The sequence below is a fragment of the Tamandua tetradactyla genome, chromosome 1 (assembly GCF_023851605.1).
Source record: "Tamandua tetradactyla isolate mTamTet1 chromosome 1, mTamTet1.pri, whole genome shotgun sequence".
NCBI lineage: Eukaryota > Metazoa > Chordata > Mammalia > Pilosa > Myrmecophagidae > Tamandua > Tamandua tetradactyla.
In genome coordinates this window covers 79,581,678-79,594,694 of record NC_135327.1, presented here as the reverse complement: position 1 = coordinate 79,594,694, position 13,017 = coordinate 79,581,678, and the positions used below count along the sequence as shown (strand labels likewise).

The window sequence follows — 13,017 nt, the reverse complement described above, 5'->3', positions numbered from 1 at the left end:
AACTTATCCCAATAGTTGATAATAAAGTGCCTCGTGACTTTGCGCCAGAGTAGAAGTTGCTCAGCTGCTTTCCCTGTCCTGATGATTCCAAAGCAAATGGAGTTTATTTAGGGTACTGTGCTTTTTGGTATTTTTTTTTTCCTGAGAAAGATGCCTCTGGAGGACAAAAGCATGTCGGGATGAGTATAACCATATGTCTCAAGAGTTTTTTGATTCATATAATGAGAGCGTGAAGAAGACCACAGACATGGGAATGGAAAAGACCTGATTGGTGTGTTCCATTTCAGCCACTCCACCCTTGCTGGCAAAAGAGAGTCCCTTGATGGAAGATGTAAGACCCAGACTTAGCCAAATGTCCTAGTAGGTTGGAAATTCTGACTGTATGATAAGAGTTGGAATGGGAGCCATGAAACCTCTCACAAACCCTGTGAGCAGAGTAAAGGGTTGAATTTGTTTTGCATGAGTGTGTTGTTTGGGTGTTTCACAAGTGCTTTAGTGCTTGTTTTATGGCAAAATTTTTGTGCAAGATTCTGGAGAATTCTTTCTGGTCTTTTTCCAGACCTGTGACTGCTCCCCTGTTGTATCATCAGCTGTTACATTTATGAGTGAGGTTGGTTGGTCTGGTTTTCCTAGCCACCTAGCAACAACACAAGAGTCTTTATTTCCTCTTACCTCAGGAGACCAGCACCTGGTTTTGCAATAAGCATGAAGGCCTGAGGTCTTCAAAAGCTAACAGGTACTATCAGTGGATCTGTTGGGTGTTACTTTGTTGCTTCCTCATCCTCAAAATTAGCTCTCATTTATCCTCAACCAACTTCTTTACCCTCTCTTAACTTGTCTTCTTATTTCCACTGCCATCCTAAATTGCCCTTTACTTTCCTTCTTATGATTTAAAATCCACCTATCTGGGTGGCTCTTGAAAATCTATTCTCCATATGTTTGCTAAATGTTGAGAATTACATAACCCATCCTATTTTGCCGTTCAGTTGCTTGAAAATTCAGAGCTGAAATTAATGTTTATTCTCAGACCTCTATGAGTATTTTGTTCATATACATTGGCTTTCTTTCCCTTCTGTGTGTTTATCTTCTCCTATTCCATTTTAAACCTTATGTATGTGCCTTATTTATTACACGCTTTCTTACTTTTTATTGGAAGTGGAAGAGAAATATAGCAGGAAAAAAAAAAAAGAAAAATCACATGGAATATTTTGCTTTGCTCAAGGTCTACCTCCAGAAATAAACTCTACCAAGTAAGAGTCAATGTCTTACTCTGGGCAGCCTTAGCTGCCTATCAGCGCTTGTGTGCCCATAGCACGAGAGGGGCTAGAACAAGAAGTGACTGGCTACTGTGCAAGACCAGCAGGCATCCCCTACCCTTATGCCTTGGTGGTCTGTGAACCCCATGGTTCTCAAAGTGTGGTCCCTGGACCTGTAGCATCAGCATCACCTGACAACTTGTCAGAAAAGCAAATTCTTATTTCCCAACCCATACCTTCTGAATCAGAATCTCTGGGGAGGGGACCCAGCAATCTAAGCTTCACCAAGTCCTGTAGGTAATTTTGATGTATGCTCAGGTCTAAGGACTGCCGTGCCAACTTGCACATTGCATGCCAAAGGAGACTGTTAGAGAAACCTACCTTCTTATTTCTCCTGCCCAGTTGGAACCTTGAGGTGCTTGCTACTTAATATACAGATTTTATTTCTCCATGTGCTTTTTTGCTCAGTCTGACTATCATCAACTTCTTCTCATTCACCTACTGTCATTTCTTTGTGTCCCTTCTGCTTGACCTGAGTGATTGCACACAGATCTAAAGTATCTTCTTTGACTCAGAACCTTGCATGTTTCCTTCAACTTAAACTTTATTCAGACTTTAAGTGGATTCTGACTTTCTATGCATATACCCTTAAATATTCTCTGGTAGATCTGCCAATTCTTACTATTGTCAATCATTGTTTCTGACTTTAACCTATAACAAAGAGGCATGAGCAGGCTTCACCCCTTCCATGAAATTTCTAAGAGGATAGCAAGCATTATGCAACCACCTAACTTCACTTCTGAAGGAAATTCATGGAGGTGCAGGTGTGTGTGTCTGAGTGCAGAAAATTTCCTGTAAGTGACTATGAAACAATGAGTGACACAACTTCAACGTTGGTGTAGTTAAAAATGTTTTCCTTGCAGCCATTGCGGAAGACAGTTTGTGGTTCCTCAGAAAGTTATATTTAGAATTACTATATGACCTGGCAATCCTACTGCTAGGTATTAAAAGTAAGGACTCAAACAGACATTTGCACACCAGTGTTCATAGCAGCATTATTTACAAAGGCCAAAAGCTGGAAGCAACCCAGGTGTCCATCAATCCATGAATGATAAACAAAGTGTGGTATATACACACAGTGGAATATTACTTGGCTGTAGAAAGGAATGAAGTTCTGATTCATGTGACAACAATGGATAAACCATGAAGACATCACATTGAGTGAAATAAGCCAGACACAAAAGAACAAATATTGTATGATCTCACGGATATGAAATAATTAGAATAAGCAAACTCATAGAGTTGGAATTTAGAATGTAGTTTACTAGGGGATAGGGTGGGATGATTTTTGGGGGAATGATAAATTAATGCTTAGAATTAGAGTTCCTGTTTGAAAAGATGGGAATGTTTAGGTAATGGATGATGTTGATGGTAGCACAGCAGTGTGAATGTAATTAATAGCACTGAAGTATATAGCTGAATGTGGTTCAGAGGAGGATATTAGGTTGCCTATATGGTGATAGCATAAAAATTAAATAAACAAATCCATGGAACTGCACTACACAGACAATGAATCCAAAGTTAAACCATGGACTGTAATTAATAGTACAATTATAAAACTGTGCTTTCACCAATTATAACAAATGTACCAAATCAATGCAACATGTAATAATACGGTGGTATATGGAAATGCTGTATTTTGTGTATGATTGTCCTGTAAACCCTTCTTCTAATAATAATAAAACTTCTCTAATAATAATAAAAACAAAAATAAAAATATAATGTCTAAAAAGAAAAATGTTTACCTTTGTCTTCTCCTGCCACAGGCATTCGCTATGGGTACAGGAGGCAACTGCTAAGTAAAGGGCTTCTGAAAGATGGGGAAATATCAAGTAGCGTCAACTTCGAAGTTAGCTCTTTCCTGCCTAAAGCCCAAGATATTTATGAGACCTTCTTATTACATGAATACAAAGAAGAAAGCTTGATTTTTCTAAGCAGGCATTTAATAAAAAGCAATTATAGTGGAAGAGAAAGTCATTTCCTGCTATTACTGAACTTCTCAGATATATTAGGATGCTCTTTACCTTATTTGGGGTCTGAACACATAGATATTGATGACTTCAGTAAAATTAGAAATTTGGGAGAGAAACAGATTGAGAACTGAACAATGGATGGCAATGAGAAGTGACACTCAGAGGACTTGCTGCCGAGCATGAGCTGATATGGCTTGAATGGATCACCATCTGCAAAATGACCCCCTCTATTCATTTGTGGTGCCAAATATACTTCTAGCAGCTTCTCATTAAACTCTTGCCTTCGTCCCCATCACCAAGCAGCACAGAATATATCCACAGTCTATAATATTGTGCACACCTTGATGCCAACTCCATTAATATCTAGGATACATTCATAATTATCAAGTTGAAGGCAAAGAGAAATAAGACCAGATGGACATTTTAATACCAGCTCACCTGATGAAGCTGTGAAAAGCCTAATCCTCAGTCTCCTGAAATGTGGGAAACATCACTTCCAACTCCTAGCATTCTGATGAGATTTAAATGAGATAATGTGTGCAAGAGGCTTCTGGTGTTGTACCGGCCTGGTAAATGTTAACTTCCTTCCCGCCAATCCTCAAGTATCAAATCACAGTTTGAATATTCCCAATGAGTCCTGAAAAGAAACGGGGGTCAAGAGACATTTAGGACAGCTGATAATGACTTGGAAGGAACCATTAGGTCCCAGTTCTTTTGCAAATTTGGCATTGCCCCACGGTGAAAGCCATCTTTTCCTTTCAGCTCTTTTCATCCCAGACTCTTCATTCAACAACCAGGTTTAGAGGCCAAAGGCAAGATTTTCACTCCTTTTTTTTCTTCAAAACTTATGCAAGGCTTTTACTTAAGGCAAAGGATATAGTGCAGGGAGAGAAAAAGGATGCAGGCAAGCATCATAAGTTCTAGAGACATTTCAACAACCCAAACTCCCCAGGGCCTTTTTCTTCTTGCAGAGAGGATGGGGCTAAGTCTCTGGCTTGAACTCCCAAGACCTTTGAGAGTAATCTAGGCTTTAAAGAATTCAAAGTAATCAAACCAGACTTGTCAAACCCCGTTATGTCAGTCGCTAACCATCAGTCAAGAAGCTACCCTTGGAGGTCGCCAGAGGAGTTTCAGACCTTAAGCAGCACATAGTGTATCCCACTGACTTTATCTTAGCCAAGAGTCAAAAAGTAGATATCCAGCCATCTCCAGATATGAAGGTTGTGATTTTCCTGTCCAGCTGTGTATCAACTTTAAATTCATTTCTGAGAAACAAGAAACTAGTGAGGTAAGAGACATTCTTTAAAACTCCCACATTCCATACTTTATAAAACAGAACAGAGAATTTTTTTTAGCATCTTTTCATATGTTTATTTTGCCCTTTATATATGTTTTGGTGAGCTATTTGTTCAATCTTTTGCCCCCTCCCTCTTAATGCAAATTTATTGAGATATATTCACACAAAAAAAAAACATGCAATCCATCCGAAGTATCCAAGCAATGGCTCAAAGTATTATCACATAGTTGTGACCACTCATTTTTGCTGATAGCTTTGCAATCTAAATAGTAGCAGAAGCAAGGAGGCAGATGTTCATTATTTTATTTTGGGTTCTGAACAAATAGGCATCAGTATCTAAAATAACTAATTTATGTTTAGGCAAAATTGTGCTTAAAAATATCTAGAGCAGTCTAGATGTTGCCAGTCCTTTTGCTACTACGACCAACCCAGGGAATACTCTGTTGTTACATAACATTCTTCTGTAAAGTGTCAGGAATATATTCTGGTTCCTTGCCAAATATGTAAACCACATATTTTTTTCCCCTGTGCATAAAGACTTCATTAACGTTTCTTAGCCAATAGGCACAGACTAGTTTAAGCAGCCACCTTGTTCTGTGGGTCTGACAATGTTTAGAGGAAAGAATTCTGACTCTGATATGTGGATGGAATGATGATGAACCCTAAATGCTCATCAGGCAATCAGGAGTCCTCAGCTAATGGTTGCTTACAGGGTTTTAGGAATACAGCCTCAGGTGCCGACCCTACGACATACCTTTTCTGTTTGTTTGTTTTTGTGTGTGTGTGTGTGTGTGTTTTTGCAGGGGCAGGCACCAGGAAACAAACCCATGTCTCCGGCATGGCAGGGGAGAACTCTGCCACTGAGCCACCCCGTGGCCCTACAACATACCTTTTTTACTGCCCTCTTTTCTAAGCGAAACTGCCCAGCCCACAGATCCTGCCCAGTGGGCAGTGACAGGTGAACAAGTCTTGTTTAAGGGATGAGGGGCTACAATGAAGCCAGAGCAGCTGTCACATAGACTTGTCAGGGGCTTGTGAAGTTATTTACTGTAAATAGAAGAGCTGAGGCACTTCAGTTCCTTCTTGAACTAGGAAGACAGAGAAAATGAGGCAGTCAGCAGAGCATTGAAGCTCACGGAATGCCATATAGCTGAGGGAATTCAGGGCGGCTGTAACAGGCCAGATGCAAACTGAACTGAGCAAGAGCAGACACAGAAGATATGCAGTCAAGAAAGCGGATAGAGGAGGAGGCACAGACGCTAGTCGGTGCCAGAATGGAAAAAACAGATGCACAGACTGTTTGAGCTGTAGTAATACAAGAGAAGTAGAACAGAGGCGTGTCCTCCTGCTTCTGAAATCTTCAGAACATCTTGAGACTGGAGGCCAGCCTTCAGGTCTAGCATTCCTGAGACTTGATCTTATATAGTTCCCACTCTTCCCTCCTCCCCACTCTCTCCATTAGAGTCCCTCTTCTTTGTCACTCAATGTGTGCTCTTAAGTGGCCCTTTCAGTTGAGCTAACTTCAGTGAGTTTCTGAAACTTGCAACCAAAAACGTTAAATGTATTTCATTCCCTGTGTGTTTTGCTACATCCCAATATTGAATTTTATCACAGATTTAGTCTCTGTTAAGCAAAGAAGCAGTGCTTCTCCAGGCTTCCAGAAAGCGGTTTAGCAAAGTTGTAACAAATCCACCATGAGTTTTATGACTTTTCCGAACCATAATCTATCTCCATTCGGTCATTCTTCTGCAAATTTGGCTTCTATCAGGTTTCTCTGTGAATTTTCTCAGCTCTGGTTCTCGCTGGCCTGTGTAACTTGTTAGGATAACTCAGAGCCCCTCCATTCTCAGAGTCATGTTGGTTTAAGTGTGTGCGATAGGACCACAATGAAGTTAAACACTCTCTTGGGACTGTCACTTTTTAAATAAATCTTCAATATTTTTATATTATTATGAGAGTTATACATGCTTATTGAAAAAGATATGGAGATAGCAAAAGAGTAAAAGGAAAGAAAATAACCAGTAATCTCAGAGAAATAATCATAGTTTAAAATTTATATATATTTTTCTCCTTGTTTCTTTTCTTTGTGTGTGTTAAGAAATAGTTGAGACCAAGTGACACAGACATTGCTAAAGCCTCCTAACTAACTTAGCATTATAATGCGAACAACTTTCCAAGTTTCAAAAAATCATTTTATATGGGTTCGATTCCTGGTGCCTGTCCATGTGAACAAAAAAATCATTTTATAAACATCTTTTTAAATTGTTGCCTGATAATCCAGCAAATGGAATTTCATCATATTTCATTTGACTAATAATTTCAAAGTTTTGAACATTTAAATTGCTTACAGTGTTTGGCTCATATAAATGGTTATGAAATGGACATTTAGCCCACGTTTTGGATGACTGTTTTCAGATGGATTCCTGGATTTGCAACCACTGGGAAATTGTTCACTTTAGCATTTCCAAGATTTTTAAAGGCATTTTTTTCAAAATTAGAGACATTTGAGATCAAACAGCTTGTCCTCTACAGCATCTGCCAACTCTTATGAAAAATAAGTGGCTGGATAGATATCCTAAAACCTAGATGTCAAATGCTCTGATCACTATTTACTGCTTGTACTCCTACCTGTCTTTGAGCTTTGGAAATGTCACACAGCTAATCACTTGATTTTCTATACAGAATGGTTGACTAGCTGAGTAGTGTTAGTTAATGTCAAGTAGAAGTTTAGTGGGTTAGGTTGCTGTGATGGGTCCCGAACAGACTGTTATCAAAATGTCTACACCTGGGCAGGCAACGGCGGCTCAGTGGCAGAGTTCTTATGTGACAAGTTGGAGACTCAGGTTCAATTCCCAGTGCCTGCCCATGCAAAAAAAAAAAAAAAAAAAAGTGTCTATACACACACACACACACACACACACACACACACACAAGTATAAAAATATACTCTCCCGTCTCCAAGACTACTTGCTTGGTGAGGCATTGGAAGGAGGTAGAATTGAAAATCAAGAGTTTTGCTCATCTCAACCCCATCCCTGCTTCAGAGGAACTTTGCATGTACCTTTCTACATATTTGCCCCCTGGGACAAAATATCCTTTGAAAAAATGGTCACTTGGAGGTGGAGGAGGAATTCAAATGCACCAATCTCAGGGACAGCATGAACAGCATAGACAGCATAGGGCTGTAAAGGAGAAACTGAACAAAGTTTAGCCTTCTTCTAAGTCTTATCATAGTTGCATGACTTTCTCAGAAGAACAAAAAGTTTTCAAACCATCTGTCAAATACAACTTGTAATGCATGCATTAAGGCACATGAAGGAAAATATAAATGTTTAAAGAATGATTACTTATTATTTAATTCTCTTTACAATGTTCATGTTTAAGTGATGCTCAAAATATTCTGTTATGGATATGGGCCCTTTATTTAAGTACAACTCTCTAGAAATTCTATTATTGAAGCTTTGTGGCACCTGTAGTCTTTAGGAATAGAAACTATTCCTAAAACAAAAGAATCAGAAAACTCATTGAGCATAAATGAAACTGAATAGCAATGAAATAATAATAGCCTCCTACAGAAAACAAATTGCAGGAGCTGGAGTAGCTCACTCATTCAGTCAACAAACACATCTTGTGTATCTATCAAACGCTATGCTAGATATTAAATCAAAAGCATAACCACGACCCCATTCTGCCTTCAGGAATTTACAGCCCAGGGAAGAAACCAAAAATGAAAATACTACAGGTGTTGAAACTGAGGCATCTATAAAGCGTAGTGGGGATGCAAAAGAAATCTAAACCTCTTAGGTAGAAAAAGCGAAAAGTTTCAGATGAAGAGAAGATTGAGCTGAGGACAAGGCCAGCTTTCTGGACTGTGTGTGAGCTGGGTGGTTGTTCCCAGGGCACCACACTTAGAAAGGTCTATCTCTTAGTTCAGTACTCTGTTGTTGCTGTCTTGAAATTCTTAATAATTTTTTTAAAAATAAGGGGCCCGTGTTTTCATTTAATACTGGGCCCTGTCAATTAGGTAGCTGATCCTGGCTGAGAGTTTGCTCAGTGGCCCAGTGGGTAAAGGTATTCCAGACACATGGAGGAGGGTGATAAACATGTATTTGAAAGAATGGGAAATGTACAGTCAGTCTACTAAGAGTGGCATGGTTTGATTAAGCTACATTTGGGGTGTGGTTAGGGGGTGTAAGTGAAGATAAGATAAGGCAAGTCGTAGCATTTGGCTCTTTAAGGGCCTTGAGTTTGTTGAAAAGAGTTTGGATTGTTATCCCATGGGTAATACAAACTCACTAAAGAATTTTGAGCAAATGGATGGGAAGGTGACATTTCATATCTGCAAAACCACCCAGGTGACAGGGTGGAGGATGAACCTGAGAAAGGTGGAACTAGAAGTGCTGAATGATAATAGAGGGGGTGTTTAGAGGGCACAGGAAGAAGGTAGAATGGACTGGAAAAGGCCATTGGAAGAGAAGAGGGACAACCATAATATGTGTCCTAGATTTTTGACTTGTACACATGGAAGGAATGGGGAACAGTCACTCAAGATGAGGAATTTAGAAGGGGCCATAGTTGGGGGTTAAAGGTGAGAGCTCAATTTTGAATATGTTAATTATGAAGTAACTATGGTCAGCCACAGTAGTTTGATATGCAGGTGTAGAATTCAGTACAATGGTTTATCTAAAGATAGAAATTTGGGGATAATTAGTAATTGAGGTATTACATGGATGAAATTGTCCAGGGTGTATGTATAAAGTGAGGTAAGTGGAAGGCCTAACGTTGGGTGCTGGAGAAAATTAAAATACAACTGGAATTCATAAAGCAAAGTGAGAAATAATGCATGAATGGTGGCATTGTCAGATGAGAGTTACAACCTGTTAACCAAAGGAAGACACATTTTGAAAAGGAAGGAATCATTAACAATATCAGGGAAAGGAAATTTCCTCTTTCTTATCTTAGCTGAAGGTTAACTCAGTGACTTTGTCCTATATTCATCTGGTGTTTTCCTTAGTTCTTTCATCTCCTGCTGATTTTGAACTCAGATTTTCCTCTGGACCCTGGTTTTCTCTATCACACATTCTCAGATGTTATATTAGCAGCTTCCTTGCTGACATGTGGTTCTTGACCACAACCCAAAGGCTGACTTCAGTTTCCCATTTCATAGTAGAATCTGACACCTGGAAGTCACGCCATCTTTCTCTCTGGCACTGGTTGGACAAGAATCGATGAGAACTCAGGGCAGAGGATGGAAGTCCACCTGCTTGCTGCGACACCTGGACTTTAATCTCATCCAAACTACTGTGCACTGTGCTTTGAGTGTCAATCAAGACAAAGATCTGGCTGTACACCCCTGTGCATTCATGCTGTTGTGTTCAATTCTCTCCTGTCAATATTTCTCTTGCACCTCAAATCCTGCTTGGCTTCTGCAGCTCCCTATTCCTGGATCTCCTGGTTTTGTCTTCTTTCTGTATCTACACTTGGTCTTTGGACTTGATAGCAGGAGCAATTTGCCATGGTGCTCCTTAGGAACTTCCGGGTACTCATCCTTTGGTTCTTCACATTCCTAGCATATTTGACACAGACCTGCATCCTTGGACCCCACTGGAATGATTGCTCACCTAGCTGGAATCTCTCTGCTTGGATTTTCAACATAAACTTCACCTGCCATGACAGTGATGAATACCATCTTGTTATTTCATGTTTCCCCCACACCAAAGTCAACTCATAATTTTAAATTTCAAGAAGTAGTATAACAACTATGGAATGCTCCTTTTTTTCCTACGCTTTGACATTCTTTACAGGAAGACTCTTGGTTGATGTCCATTCAGATCACAATCTGAAACTGAATGTAGGATAGTAAGGTTGAACTGAGTATATGTGAGGTGAAATTATATGTAATAAATGTCAACATTGTTTACATTTACTTTACCATCTGTATCTTATGTGACTCTGCCAGCTGGATTTCTAGTACATTGCATGCTCCAAATGGTTCATTTATCAGCTTTATAAATCACAAGTAGATAATTTTAGGAAGCTTTGATCAGTTCTCACATACTTGTTTGTGAAGGGGTTATATAAACATTTTCATCAACCATAGATACAAATAGAAAAAATAAGAAAAGTACTATAGAAAGTCTCAGCAAGGCATCAGGTAGTAGGTGTCTGGTATCCATCTCTCTAGACAAGTCCATATATCTGGATATAAAACAAGCTCTGCCTTTCCAAAAAAGGTCTGGAATTTTTTCACTAGGCAGGAATGTAAGACAAGAACTTGGTTTCTCAGACTGGACAAGCTTCCTGCTTAGTGGTAGGAGCTGTATTCAGAAGCAGCTCTGAGAGTGTGGATGAGTGCATGTGAATGGGAGTGCAAATGGCCAAGAATGGGAGAGGGAAGAAGGGACAGGCAGAGATTATCACAGTGGAAGGATTCACTGGACTTGCCTTGCTGAACCTCAGCTGGTACACCCTATAGAGATCATATTAGGGGCATCTGCTTCATTGAATTTTAGCACAATAAAAAAGCCAAGATCTCTTGACATTTACTTGCCTAAAAAGAAGAGCTAAATCCTGCCTTTCAAGAAATAGTATCATCTTAGTTATTTATATGAAACAAAGTATAATACAAAGTAAAGGAAAAATTCACACAAATTTCCTTTAGCCTGAATTTTTTTTTTTCAAATTGTAACCATTCTCAGGGGATTTTTATAGTAGCCACTGGGCCAGTTAAAGTGTCATGGATGTGTGTGAGGGGAGTATTGACAAATGCCCCTAGAGATCTGAATCTACCTGCCTCTCATTGATAGCAAAAGCATGTCCCTAAGCCCTGACTACCTCTGCTGAGCTCTTCTCTGGGACCTGTAGGAGAGATACCTCTTTTCAGAGTAAGGACATCTAGCTCTGCCTTATTCCTATTTTCCTTTAAACCCTGTGCTTTACTACTATTGCAATGTTTGACCCCACTTTGATCTCACTGAACTTACTTTCTATATCTTTCCTGCATCATTCAACTGTTGACCTTGTTATGGGTTGAATCGTATCATCTGCAAAGACATGTTCAAGTCTTAACCCACAGTCAAGGTGAATGTGAAACCATTTGTAAATAGGACCTTTAAAGATGTTATTGGTTAAGATGAGGCCAACCTGAATCAGGATAGGCCTGAATCCAAAATGACTGGAGTCCCCATAAGCAGAGGAAATTTGGACGTAGTAGGAAACTGACAGGAGGCAGCCAGCCATGAGACAGAGGCAGAGTTGAGTACAGATTGCTGGCCAGTCACCATTAGAAGATATAGACTTCAGAGAAAGCATGATCCTTCTGGTACAATGATTTTGGACTTCTAGCCTTCAAAATTGTGAGCCAATAAATTCCTGTTTTTAAGACAATCTGTCTGTGCTAATTTGTTGCAACACCCCTGGTAAACTAAGACAGCTTCCCACTCATAATAGTCCCAAGGGGTTCATGGCTTAATTTAGGTAAACAGGCAAGTGAGATGTAATATACTTGTAGAGCTGTTAAATGTATGAGCTTTTTGGTCAATATGTGAGTCTTCACAGATGAAGCATCCATGAATGATTAAAATTTATATCCTAAAGATTCATAGGGAATTACTGGATTCAGGCAAATGAGTAAATTTGTTCTCAGATTACTTGTAGTCAAAGTAGACTTTTTTTGGTATATTGTGTGGTAGGGTCACATTGTAAGAATTCGAGAGTTTTTCCACGCAAAGGAGAACTCCAAGAGACGTTCTCTCATGCAACACGCAAGGGGTTTATTTACCACACATGTGTGGGGCTCACTGAACACGCAGGAACAGAGAGCCCCTAGCCTGGGTTTGGGGAAGCTTTTTAAGGGGGAGGAGGAGGGGGGTGGGGGTCGAGCATGGGTCACAGGTGTTGCTTCATGCAAGAAGCAGGTAACGATCATTTTCACAACAAGCATTTCTGGTGCAAGGAGTCATGGGGGTTGCGAGAGGCAGGTAACCACCCCGGAAGGTCCCGAGTTGTTTTTCTTAGCCTTATGGGGCCCATAACTCTTTCCTTTATAATCCTTAACTCACACCAAATGCATAGTAGTGAATATAAAATGACACAAATCCTTTTGCTAGATATTTCTATCATTCAGAAGCTAAAATACATGTAAATAGCTAAATTAGGCAAGAAAAGTTAGCTACTGCTAAGTTTTATAAAATCCTTCTTTACATAAGAAATGTTAGCTACTGTTAAGTTTTATAAAATCCTTCTTTACATAAGAAAAGTTAGCTACTGTTAAGTTTTATAAAATCCTTCTTTACATAAGAAAAGTTAGCTACTGTTAAGCTTTATAAAACCCTTCTTTACCTAAGAAAAGTTAGCTATTGTTAAGCTTTATAAAATCCTTCTTTACAACATTTCCTAATTTTTCCATGTGAGTATCCAGTATTGCAGAACC

At 39.4% G+C, this 13,017-nt stretch overlaps 1 long non-coding RNA gene across 3 annotated transcripts in view; it reads left to right on the top strand.

Annotated features, from left to right (window-relative positions):
• LOC143684986 (uncharacterized) overlaps positions 1-13,017 on the top strand; it is a 90,723-nt gene that overhangs the window by 18,311 nt on the left and 59,395 nt on the right. The window contains exon 4 of one of the 3 annotated variants that reach the window (XR_013176311.1): positions 3,083-4,561. The exons of the other annotated variants lie outside the window; for them this stretch is intronic. This is a non-coding gene — a long non-coding RNA (uncharacterized LOC143684986). Of the gene's footprint in view, positions 1-3,082; positions 4,562-13,017 lie in introns of those variants that run through there. 3 annotated transcript variants of the gene reach the window in all.